Source organism: Arvicanthis niloticus, chromosome 15, assembly GCF_011762505.2.
Source record: "Arvicanthis niloticus isolate mArvNil1 chromosome 15, mArvNil1.pat.X, whole genome shotgun sequence".
NCBI lineage: Eukaryota > Metazoa > Chordata > Mammalia > Rodentia > Muridae > Arvicanthis > Arvicanthis niloticus.
In genome coordinates, this window is record NC_047672.1 from 22,949,803 (window position 1) to 22,962,487 (window position 12,685).

The 12,685-nt window shown below is 40.0% G+C and overlaps 1 protein-coding gene across 1 annotated transcript in view; it reads right to left on the minus strand.

Annotated features, from left to right (window-relative positions):
* Mgam (maltase-glucoamylase) overlaps nt 1-4,325 on the minus strand; it is a 131,583-nt gene extending 127,258 nt beyond the window's left edge. Inside the window, exon 1 of the mRNA XM_076913481.1 lies at nt 4,165-4,325. The gene's annotated coding sequence lies outside the window, so the exon portion shown is untranslated. The remainder of the gene's footprint in view (nt 1-4,164) is intronic.
* Nucleotides 4,326-12,685: the final 8,360 nt, after the last annotated feature.

Genomic DNA, 12,685 nt, shown 5'->3' on the forward strand with positions numbered 1-12,685 from the left:
TCAGTTATGAAGTGTCAACAAAAAATAATTTTATGGTTGGGTGTCACCACAACATGAGGAATTGTATTAAAAGATAGCATTAGGAAGGTTGAGAACCGCTGCTAGGAGAACATCTTTAAGACCTTAGGGCAAGAAATCATGGCCATGACCCATTGTTTTCCTCCTTTGTGAGTTTATTTAGCCCTCGGGACCTTTAAGATGTCTGTTAAAATAACACAGAGTTAAGTAAATATATAGACAGTAAAAAAGAAAGAAAAATAACTGGTCTGGAATCCTAGAATAATTCTGTTCTTTCTCAGAAATTATCAGCTTCTCAGATATTCATTGGCAATAACACAATCTGCTGACTTGTGATGGAAGAAACTTGTCTTGAAAATGTGATCAAAGTACTTTCATCTTAATACCATGAAAATGTTCTTAAGTTTGTTTTCTGCTATGGAGACCCTTTGTCAACCTCATATCTGGATATGCTTAGAGCTGTTTTTACATGTATGGGTAAAACATAGAAAAAAGGATACAAAAAAAAAACAACTTACAATGAAATGGTTACTAGATCATTTAAATTGCAATGACAATTTTATTTAATGATGTTTTGACTAATGGTATAACAGTAGGCATAATTATTATTGGTATTTCAAAGTAGTAATAACTATTAACAGTCTTTCAATATTGTCTTAATCATATGAAGTAGTGTAATCTCTTGGACCAAAGTCACAAGTGCTGCTTAATGCTACTGTGGTTTACAGTCAAAGTTTATACTAAAAATAAATGCTAACTCTCAGTGAGGAATTAACAAAGAATGTGTGGTTATTTCACCCTTCTAAGTTCACCGAGTTCTCTGGTTTATATCTAGAGACTACAGATACAGAACCCTTCTTTATCACTGAGCAAGTGTTCTCTAGGTAGGGCAGAGTCCTTCCCAATGACTGCCTCACATGTAATCCATAAACCTGGGACAGCAGTCCTTGAAGAAATAAGAACAAAAATCAAAGACTAATAGGAAGGCTTTTATGACAATATATCTGAATAATTTGATATCTATTGACCTTATTAATTTTTAAGTGTAAATTTTATTTTTAACCCTTTTTAAATTTTATTCTTTAGTAGTTTATTTTTAGTTTTATAAAGATCACACTCTATTACATATTGAGATTTTAAAATTTTTAAGGCTGTTTTTTCACTAGGCGCCATTTTAAAAGCCCTGCTTAATCACCCCTTACACTGATCTGCTTCTATGGACCACCAAAGACTCAGGAAATATTGAGACAAAAATAATCGTAATTATGAGCTATATCTACAACCCAGACAAACAAATGTTACCATCTCTCATCCTGGTCACATCATAACAGCCTGGAACAATCAAAGTGGAATCATTTTGTCTTTTTTTGATAAACTCAGTTCCTTATCCTTAAGTTTCTCGTATCACCATGTATCATGAACATCTTGTCAGGAATCAACCTTCATCAGAGAACCAAAGGACCAACAACTAATGAGCCTTCTGTTCCAAAGACTTTAGGAAATAGAGCTTCATAAACTCAAGGATCTACACAATGATCCCTTTGACTATTGACCGTTCTCATCTCTGAAGAGTGTGGCCTACACAGTTGTCTCCCTAAGCATCATCCTCTCTCACACTGGGAGTGCTTTCTTCCACAATGGTTTCCATGCTCATCCTTCAGGAGTACCTTATTTTACTGTATAACATACACTATGGTCTGAATGTCCCATCTGAATTCATTACTCATAGAACACAATTACTGAGGAGTGGAATGGAGGCCAGAATAATATCCCAGTAACATTATACAAATATAGGCCCCTCCCATTATAAATGAGGAAACCAAGGCCCAGGAATGTTGTGAGGCTTGTTTTGTTGCTGACCAAAAAAGTCTAGATCTAAGTTCAAAGCTCAGGTCTGCTTGCTAAACCAGGAGCTTGGGTAAATAAATCTGTTTCCTTAACTTAAAGGATGATAAAAGTGGTACCTAGCCAAAAACTTATAAAAATAAAGCAATGCAGGAGGTAGAAGTTGATGTTACTTCTTTGACTGTGTCAACTTCTCTGTCAAACATAACTCATGGTTCTGAACACAGCAAGAAAAAAATGGGACATCTGTTTCACACAAGGCCCACACAAAATATTGGCATGTGTGACCTGGTCTGATTATAGTAACAGTAAGATTTAGAAAATTCTGCTCCAAGTCCTTCATTTAAAAGACAACTCAGGCAAGTCCAAGAAAGAAGCACTAGGATGTTTTGAGTAGTTTACTGCTGAGTGACACAATCTTCCCTTGGCCTTAGAGATGTCATGAAACCATGGCTCACTGGGAACTATGAAGATCTTTAAATGTAAGGAATATGTAACAGGATAGGAATATGTGACAGGACAGTTTCTCTACCCCTTCACCCTTTGAATGGTTCTTAGATTCCCATGTATAAATCAAGCATTAGTCCCTTGGCTATTCTTCCCCTGCAGTGACAGAAACTATAGTAATGACCCACTTCTCTACACAGAGTAATTCAATGTATAGCTTTTGTGTTCTGTAAATGAGGCACCACCAGAATTCAATACTGATGGAGGGATCCATATAGCCCGCATTATACTAAATGACTCAAACACTTTCTCCATTTCTTCCTCAGACTATACTCTAAAGTGGGTACTTTTATCCTTCAAGGTGAGAAACTTGAAGCACCAACATAAACTTGCCCAACCATGTAACACAGCAAACTTTTTAGTATTTAATTCAAAGTACGACCTCTCCCTCTCCCTCTCCCATGGTTCCCAGTAGTGCAGATGTATCTCAATGAGAAATACTGGAAGATACACATGGTGTGTCAGTTGGCACAATGCTAAAGGCTATGAGAAAGAAGTGAGAGGGTTCATGTGACCATTTAACACAATCATACATCATGGCAAGCACAGGTTCTTGTTGCTTTTCTCATACCTCCTCTTCCTCAAGGATTTCCTTCATCGCATAGCAGACCCCTGGGTACCCATTGAAGCTCTGTTATGTGAGTTTCTTTCAACTCAGCATCACAGACAAAGCTCTAAGAGGGCTTAATCTGATATAGAGTCCAGAAAGCCAGGACAGCCTCGTCTATATCCTTTTTCCTCCTTGCAGACTCTTGTGGGCTCTGTCTTCCTAGATAAAGCCATTTTATAAACAGTCTTCTTATCAGTATACATTCTACCATCCATGGGCTGAGGGTGACCGACACACATCTGAAGGCATTCCTTCAGTCTGAAGCTGTTGAGTACGGCATTTAAATAAAAGCAAATCATTTTTTGAAGAGTAATTCAGTCTTGCATCACTAAATGACTGTTTGTAAGTCTCCAGTTGGAATGCAGTGTCATTAAAAGCATGGTATTTGAAATGAAATGAGCCTGTGCAAATGGTCTATGTACTCTCTGCCTATCTCAATCAGTCATTTAGAGTTTCTGAAATTCAATTCTCTCACTCATAAATTATGGGTTATACTATAAATACAATGTTTTTTGACCAAACCTGAGATAATTAGTAGCTGATCTGGAATTCCAGCCCCTTTTTACTGTTGTTGTTGTTGTTGTTGTTGTTGTTGTTGTTGTTGTTGTTAACGTAAAATATCACTAAGCAGTATCTAAGCTGAGGTTCTGTTAAGAACTGTTTTTCTCCAGTCTGCCTGTGGTGCACATCCATAATTCCAGTACTCGGGAGGAAGAGGCAAGAGATCACAAGCCTGTGGCCAGCCAAAGCTATATAGTGAAACCCTGTCTCACAAAACCAATGACTAAGGCTCTAGCTCAGCGATAGAGTGCATATCATGTCCATGGCCCTGAGTTCCAATTCCCTATATCTCAACACAAAGCTGTTTCTCCAATTTGTTAGCCTCCAAATAGCCCCCATTAAACTGAGCTAAAAGAGAAGGATCACTGAAAACTGACTCATGGAGAAGAATATATAACACACTAAACTGATTCTACAGGATATTGGAAGAAAACTAAACCCAGGTACCATGCCAATCCCCCATACCACCCACACACATACACACACACATACACACACACACACACACACACACACACACACACACATGCTCAAGCCCATTCCATCTTCCCTCTACCTCTTGAAACAATATCCCCACACACTTTCCACTGTACCTCTTTATTAAGACTGAGATCTTTCCCTACCTTTGTTCCACATGGATACAGAGCCAGTCACATCACACGCCACCTGGACCGGGAGAAAAGGAATTAAAGTGAGAAGCAGTCTTCTCTGCCCAGAAGTGTTAGAGGAAGGTGAAGATATAAACAACACACAGAGAGGGTTGCAGAATTTCCTCGTGTTGTGAAATGCCTACTGTTCCACCATTTTATACTACCTTTGTCATTCCCCACCCCTGGGTACAGATAAGAGCATTGTGCATGTAGGAATCAAGGAGAGAAGGATTATAATAATACATTACCTAATACTTACGTGTTCATAATAAAACTGCATCTGTACATGACACCTTGCCACTTTCTGGACATTTAATCTGCATCATCGTTTAGATAACAACAGTCCCATGGGATAAGGCAGGTATTTTAACCCCCATCAATAAATGTGGAAAGAGAAAAAAAGCATCTGCTAAAGGTCACTCAGTGCCACACCTGCTGCCCTGATTTTAACCTAGTAATCCAAGGGTCATAGAGTCTACAGTCAGTAAATCTAGATTGAAAGCTGGTCCTTGCATTCAATAAATTCAACATTCATTTGCTACCAGGTTGACAAAACGGAAACCCTTGAATTCTATGAGTTATCAAATTCTACTGTCAGTATCCTACCAGTTATCAGATTCTACTGCAGTATCCAGAGATGGCTACCTCCCTCCAACTCATATCTTATATGAAAACTCCCATCATTTTCTCTGTGGCTTCTTCATCCTACTGGGATGCACCCCCTGCCCTGAACAGTCCAGTCCTACAAGGGCAGCTCAATATAACCCTAACTTTATGATTACAACCCAAACAACAGCACTGAACAGATAATTTAAACGTCTTAAATGGATTCTCTACCCAGACATTTGGATTGGAGATATGAAATACACATTGTCTTGCTAGGCAGTAGGTCTGTGGGATTATGTCGTGCTGCTGAGAAACAGAAAGTAAAGAGTGTAATTAAGTATTTGCTTGTCTCAAAGAAAATTGGATAGATATACAAAGAACAGCCAGAATAAGACAATTCAAAAACCTTCTGGGATATAGTTTGTCCACTAAGGGATGCTATTGTGCTCTGAAAGGAAACCATGGGACCTGTAAGAAGTGGAGCCTAGGGAGTGGGCCACTGAACATCTTGCCTTTGAGAAAAAATAATGCACATCTTATGGGAGCCTGGTTAGATCTGGTGACAGTACAGAAGTGTAACTGTCCCTTCCTTGGGCTTTGGCTTTCTGTCATATTGAGTAATTTCCTCTTCATGCAAAAGCTCCTGCTATATGCCATAATGTAATGAAGCCAACCCAGCGTCCAACTCCTAGCCAGATCCAGCAGCATACTGCTGAGACTTTGATCCCTCAAAACTGTGAGCTAAATACACCTGTTTTTCAAAAGAAGGAGGAGGAAGAGGAGGAAGAGAGGAGGAGGAGAAGGAGGAAGAAGAAGAAGAAGAAGAAAAAGAAGAAGAAGAAGAAGAAGAAGAAGAAGAAGAAGAAGAAGAAGAAGAAGAAGAAGAAGAAGAAGAAGAAGAAGAAGAAGAAGATTAACTTTTAACTTTCCTGGGGTATTTAATACTGAAAACAGACTAGTATAAAAACCAAAAGCAAAGATGATAACTACCAATGTTTCTAATATCTGTGAAGATGATGTATAACCTTCATGTGACACTTCTGATCCTTCATACAAACACTACTTTATTATGCTATCATTCTTACTACCCACAATGGGAATATATGTGTCTCTGTTGCTGTTTCTAAATATTTCCAGGCCATGTAAGTAAAGGGTCCCTGCTCGTCCTTCCCTGAGAGGCTCAAGTGGTCTTCTTTCACCCAGTACAAACAAATATCTCTTCTAAAACTTTAATCACTCCAGTTTATCCTGTACAACCTCCAAATCTCCACAAAAACCTATGAATTGTTTGTAGTTTGTGTGTGTGTGTGTGTGTGTGTGTGTGTGTGTGTGTGTGTGTGTGTGTATCTTGTATATGTAAAGTAAAAAGCATGCGTCCTATAAGGGTATATGATGGCTTAGTGGAAAGTGCGTAATACATTCTCACTTTCATTCAATTTTAGACGAAGATTGTTGAAGAATAAGTGATATCAATCAACTTTGAATCACAAAAAATATGGTAGTAAATATGACCATAAGTAAATATGTATGATTTCTTCTAAATGGTCTTTGATAGTTGTATTTCCTTCCATTCTCATACCATGGATGGAGAGCTAATCTGTTGTAAAGGTAAACAGTCTAAGTTCACAGATAGTGTCTAACAGCCATGTATAGGCTTTGCCATTGTGTCCTCTTCTCTGACCCGGTCCACTTTCCCAGAGTGCTTTTCTCTCCCACATTGCTCTCTGGGACCCACTGTGGCCCAGAGGGCCCACTGTTTCCTGCTTGAACTCCATGTCAGTTAGACAAAGACCCCCTCAAAGAATGAGTGCCATAGTGTTCCCTAGCCTTTTCCCTTACCATCTGTGAGAGACCTGGGCATGGCTCATAACCACCCAAGGTACTGCAGCTCTGTTAGCTTTATTAAAAACCTCCTCCCTTTAGTTCATGGTTGTGGACCAAAGGGAAACTTGAAAAATGCCCAGGTTTCTTTAAAAGGAGTCCCTACCTGTGGGACAATGGAGCATACCAGGAAACTTGGTAAGGTTGAGCAGGTTGAAAGCACTGTAGCAGGAACTTCACCTGCTTCAGACCAGGTCCCTGTCATGTGACCACACTCCCTACATAGGAACATGACCTATGGTCACATAAATCAGAACAGAGTTCTCCACAATAATGAAGTACCTAGAGGCCCTGTGTGTTTCACCAATAAGCTTCCCTTGCTGGGCATTCCTTTCTGGAAAAGGTATTTAACCTCTGGTCCACCCTGAGGAGGTACTATGCACCTATTTATCATGATGAACAGTCAATAGACAGTATAGATAAATATGGACTCTCTTTGATCAAGAACTGCCATGGGGAGTGTGGAGAAAGCCTTCATCTACAGAGCCACAACCTAAGTCTCCCACAAAAGGCCCCTCTGTGCTCCCAGGCAATCACCACTGCTGAGCTAAGATAGTTTCCCTCCACCCACCTGGCTGCCCCTGGGCTGTCCTTAGGTCCATGGACCTCAGACCCTCTGTTCCTGGTTCTCCTGCAGGGTTTCCAGTGGCAATTGAATACCCGGGAGTCAGGGCACCCCAGCTTCTACCTCCCACATCTTATGTGTATATGAGTGATATATTGGTACTTCCCTTGAACCCAGGACTCTGCTGCAGCACAGGGTAAATGCAGTCTGGTGGCCCCTAGTTTCATCTGGGCAGTGGAGTTTCCACACCCGAGCAGCAGAAAGAATCATGGAACCATTCCTGCCCACAGCCCCTGCCAAGTGAGCCTGTTTATGCCCCTAATCATATGGTTTTGTGTTGGTATCATTACTGGCTGTATAGCACCTAATCCAGAGAAACACAACTGAAGTCTCTACTGTGTGACAACTAAACATCTTCAAGCTATCTGTACATGAGACCTTGAGAAATTTGGAATAAAGATTAATTAGTAACTGGAGGGAAAGGACAGGGTAAAATAAATGAGCTAGGGGAGAGAGAAGCCTTAACTTCACAGCATACTAGTATGGCTCTGTCCACATCCCTTTGACAGTTATGTGTGATGAAGTCGTATGCTTTAAAATAGAAGAACTAAAGGCATCTTTTATTTCTACTCCCGTTCCTCCTGTTTTCTGATTCATTGTGACAAGCAAACTTAGGAATCTAATTTACCTCTTCATTTCATTTCCTGGTATCACATGCTGTAATAGACAATTAGATTTTGAACACTTCTTAAACACAAGGTACCTCTTGTTTCTCTCCTTCTGTAAATATTTTAGTAATAGTTTTTCTCCTCTGTCACGCCTACCCTTTTCCTCCTCTCACTCCTTTTTTTTTTTTTTTTTTTTTTTTTTTGCTCTGAATGTTTGATCCCCAAAGACTAGATTAGCATTCAAATTAGTTAGTATTAGCATTCAGCTTCCAGTAATAGACTCAAACATCATGGCTCAAAGACAAGGAGTTTTCATGTATCATAGAAAGAAGAGCCTGGAAGACAGCAGTTGCTCTGGGATCTGAGGTTATAGGGCTGAGTGTTTGACATTTGTCTGTCCTTTCATGGGTATCTCCAATCATAGCAGCCAAGTTTCCATACAAGAAAAAGAAAGATGTCGGGGCTTTCTAAGAATTCTCGCCTAGTTATTCCTTGCATATCACCAGCTATTATGTGGGAAAAAATGAATACTGATCTTATTTCTAGTTGGGAAAGTCATGTATCCAACAAAGGGGTTGTCAGTAATGAAGCAGAGGGCTCATATCACATAGGCACTTGGTACTACTCACCACACAGAATGGTAATCCCATTGGGCAATCCCACTTGGGCTAACCACATGCTCCAACCTTAACTGCTGCAGACTTCTGGCTCAGCACTCTTTGGGAGCTACGTTTGGTTAGACAAGAATAAAACTCATACTACATTCCCTTCACTGTTACATACCTCACATAAGAACAACAACTCAGAGAGCTTTGTAGGACCTTGGAAACTATAAAATATTCAAAACGAACCAAGATCCTTCAATGTCTAACTGAATATCTGTCTATCTGTCTATCCAACTATCAATCAATCAATTATCTATCTATGTCTGAGTTTCACTGTGGAGCTCTGGCTGACCTAGAACTCACTATGTAGACCAGGTTGGCCTCCAAGTCACAAGAGATATTCTTGTATCTGCCTCTTGAGAGCTGGGATTAAAGACATGTATTACCACACCCAGCCAAAGTGGTTTGTGTAATTATTATTATTTTTATTTGTATACAAGTAGGGCATGTATGCATGCCTATATGAGTAAATGCCACATGTATATAAGAGAGAACCCATAGTGGCCAGAAACGGGCTTAGAGAGACAGGTGGTTGTGAGTCACATGACATGAGTGCTGGAAGACAAATTCAGGTCCTTTGGAAGAACAAGTCATCTTAAACAGCAAATGATCTCTCCAGCTCTGTTGGATCTTATTTATTAAGCACTCAAGGAAACGACAAATAATTCCCATGGCTAAGAAGACAACATGGATCCTGAAGAAAAGACCAGTATGCAAGCCATGTTCCAGTTCCTGCAGAGTGAGTGGTCATTGCTGAGCTCCTGACAAAGTTCTCCCCCCCCCCCCCCCCGCTATATCTTAGTGCTTTACAAATGCAAGTGTGCTGTGTGCATCAGAATCTCCCAAATGGCTTACTAAATGCAAACTATGGGGCTGTACCTTTAGGCTTCTGATACTGTAAGTTAAATTGGAGACTAACAAGTTCCACTTCTTAATAATTGGGTTTTTTTTTTTTTTTTGTCTAACTTCTTAAATTCTTTATATATTTTGGATATAGCCCTCTATTGTATGTAGGGTTAATGAAGATCATTTCCCAATCTGTGGGTTGCAATTTTGTCCTATTGACAGTGTCCTTTGCCTTACAGAAGCGTTTCAGTTTCTTGAGGTCCCACTTGTCAACTGTTGATCTTAGAGCCTGAGCCATTGGTGTTTTGTTCAGGAAACTTTCCTCTGTGCCAATGACTTCAAGGCTATTTCTCACTTTATCTTCAGTTGGCTTCAGTATATCTGTTCAGTGTAGATCAGTGTATGTTGAAGTCCTTGATCCACTTGGACTAGAGTTTTATACAAGGTGATTGATATGGATCAATTTGAAGTCTTCTACATGCAAACCACCAGTTAGACCAGAACCATTTGTTAAAGATGTTTTCCTTTTAACACTGTATGGCTTTTGCTTCTTTGTCAAAGATCAAATGTCCATAGTGTGTGCGTTTATTTCTGAGTCTTCAATTCTATTCCATTGATTGACCCGACTCTCTGTAAAAACCAAATAACCCAATTAAAAACTGGTCTTGTCAGGCATCAATGGGAGGAGAGGTCCTTGGTCCTGTGAAGGCTCAATGCCCCAGTGTAGAGGAATGCTAGGGCGGGAAGGTGGGAGTGGGTGGGTAGCTGAGCAAGTACCCTCATAGAAGCAGGGGGAGAGGAGATGGGATAGGGGGTTTCCAGAGGGGAAACCAGGAAAGGAGATAACATTTGAAATGTAAATAAATAAAATATCCAATAAAAGATTCCTTATGCTTCAAAAGATAAAAAGAAAACTGGGTACAGAGCTAAACAGAGAATTCTCAACTGAGGAATCTCAAATGGCTGAGAAGCACTTAAAAAATGTTCAAAATTCTTAGTCATCAAGGAAATGTAAATCAAAATGACCCTGAGATTCCACCTTGCACCAGTCAGAACAGCTAAGTTAAAAACTCAAATGACAGCACATGCTGACAAGGATATGGAGAAACAAAAACACTTCTCTATTGCTAGTGGGATTGCAAACTGGTACAACCACTCGAGATATCAATGGCTACAGAAAATGTGATTCATGTACACAACGGAATATTATTCAGCTATTAAAAATGAGGACATCGTGAATTTTGAAGGCAAATGGGTGGAACCAAAAAATATCATCCTAAGTGAAGTAACCTAGACCCAAAAGGACACGCAAAGTATGTACTCACTAATAAGTGGATATTAGCTAAAATGTACAGATAAAACAGTAAGGTCCAAGTGAGGATGCTTCAGTCTCACTTAGGAGGAAGAACAAAATAATCACTGGAGGAAGAGAGGAGGGAGCAGAATGGGAGAGGGGAGGAGGAGAGACAAAAGAGGGCAGGACAGAGTACGGAGAGAGGCAGGAGAGAAGCCCAGAAAACCAGGAGAATGAATTGAAATATGCAGCTATGGGGAGTTGGGGGTGGGAGGTAACCTCTAGAAAGTCCCAGAGACCTGGGATGTAAGAGGCTCCCAGGACTCCATGGGAATGATTTTAGCCTAAATGGCCAACAGTGGGAAGATGGAATCTGAAGAGACCACCTCCAGTGGATAGACAGGGGCCCCAGTGGAGAGATGGGGCCATCCACCCATCTTCAAAATTTTGACCCAGAATTGTGCCTATCTAAAGGAAATGCAAGGACAAAAATTGAGCAAAGACTGAAGGAAAGGACATCCAGTGACTGGCCCAATTTGGGATCCATCCCATGAGCAGCCACCAAACTCTGACACTATTACTGATGCCATTTTGTGATTTCAAACAAGAGCCTAGCATGGCTATCCTCTGAGATGCTCTACCAGCACCTGATTGAAACAGATGCAGATACTTAAAGCCAACCATTGGACTGAGGTTGGGGACCCCAATGGAAGAGTGAGGGGAAGGATTGAAGAAGCTGAAAGGGATGGCAACCTCATAGGAAGAACAACAGTATTAACTAACCCAGGTGCCTCAGAGCTGGCAGAGACTAAGCAACCAACCAAAGAACATACATAGGCTGGGTGCCTTCTAAATGGCTACACAACAGGTTAGTTCCTAACCTATTCGTTAGTTCCTAACAGAAGTCTGAATTCAGCTATGGCAGTTCTACAACAGAAGGATGACAGCAAAGAAGACACAGGTCGTCCAGAAGAGGTAATAAAAGAAGACCTCATCCCAAATCCATCTGAAGAAAATCTGCCGAGTTTTCTTTTCAGTGTCTTATTTTACTAATACCTGTGCTAACCTTGTATGGAGACAAACATGTTGTTTCAACAAGTCTAGTGAGATTTTTCTGCTTTTTCCTTAGCCATAAACAGTGGTCTCTTGAAGACATATGAATATACCCAGATTCACTTTTTCCAATTCTTCTGGGGATGGGATTGAACTATGTCTCTCCTTCCTCTACCACCCTGAGGTTGTTTCTCAATACCTTGCTTGTCATCTTGACAGACAGCCTGCACCCCAACCCCTCTATATATATATTGGACTGAGAAGAAAGAACATTGCCAAACTTTCTCATCCTATCAAGGCAGGGCATCCTTCTCACTTAGAGAAGATACCAATGCTGAAATCCTAGCTTTTCGTGTTTAAGTTTGGTGAGTTTGCCCAAGGTATTTGATCATTTGATCTTTCTGAAACCTCTACTGTCTCATTAACAAGTTAGAAGTAGAATTTGCAAGGAAATTTGAAATTAAAAAAAAATTAAACATACAATAATACATTAAGTGGAGTCTAACATTTCAGTTACATAAAATATAGGAATAAATTATGACTGAACTAAAATAAATGCCCAAGGCATGCACACAGGACCAGAAAACTGGGAATTCTAGAAGTCAAATGGTCTGGCGCCACCTAGTGGGACTCATCAATCTAGCCCCCTGCACTAGCGAATGTCCAAGCAAGTGGCAGAATTATGAACTATTTTTTTTTTGCCTTTCAAACTTGTAATTAAAATGTATAAAACAGTGTATAAGTTGGGTAAATCAAATATATAGTTTGAATAAATACATTATCTATTTCATTTGAATGACATTAAAAGTAAAATGATATTTTACTTATCTCAAAATATGTATTTTCTCAATAATTTATTTTTTTATTAACTTTACATCCCAATAGCAGCACCCTTCCCTCTTCTCCTCCTTAGCTG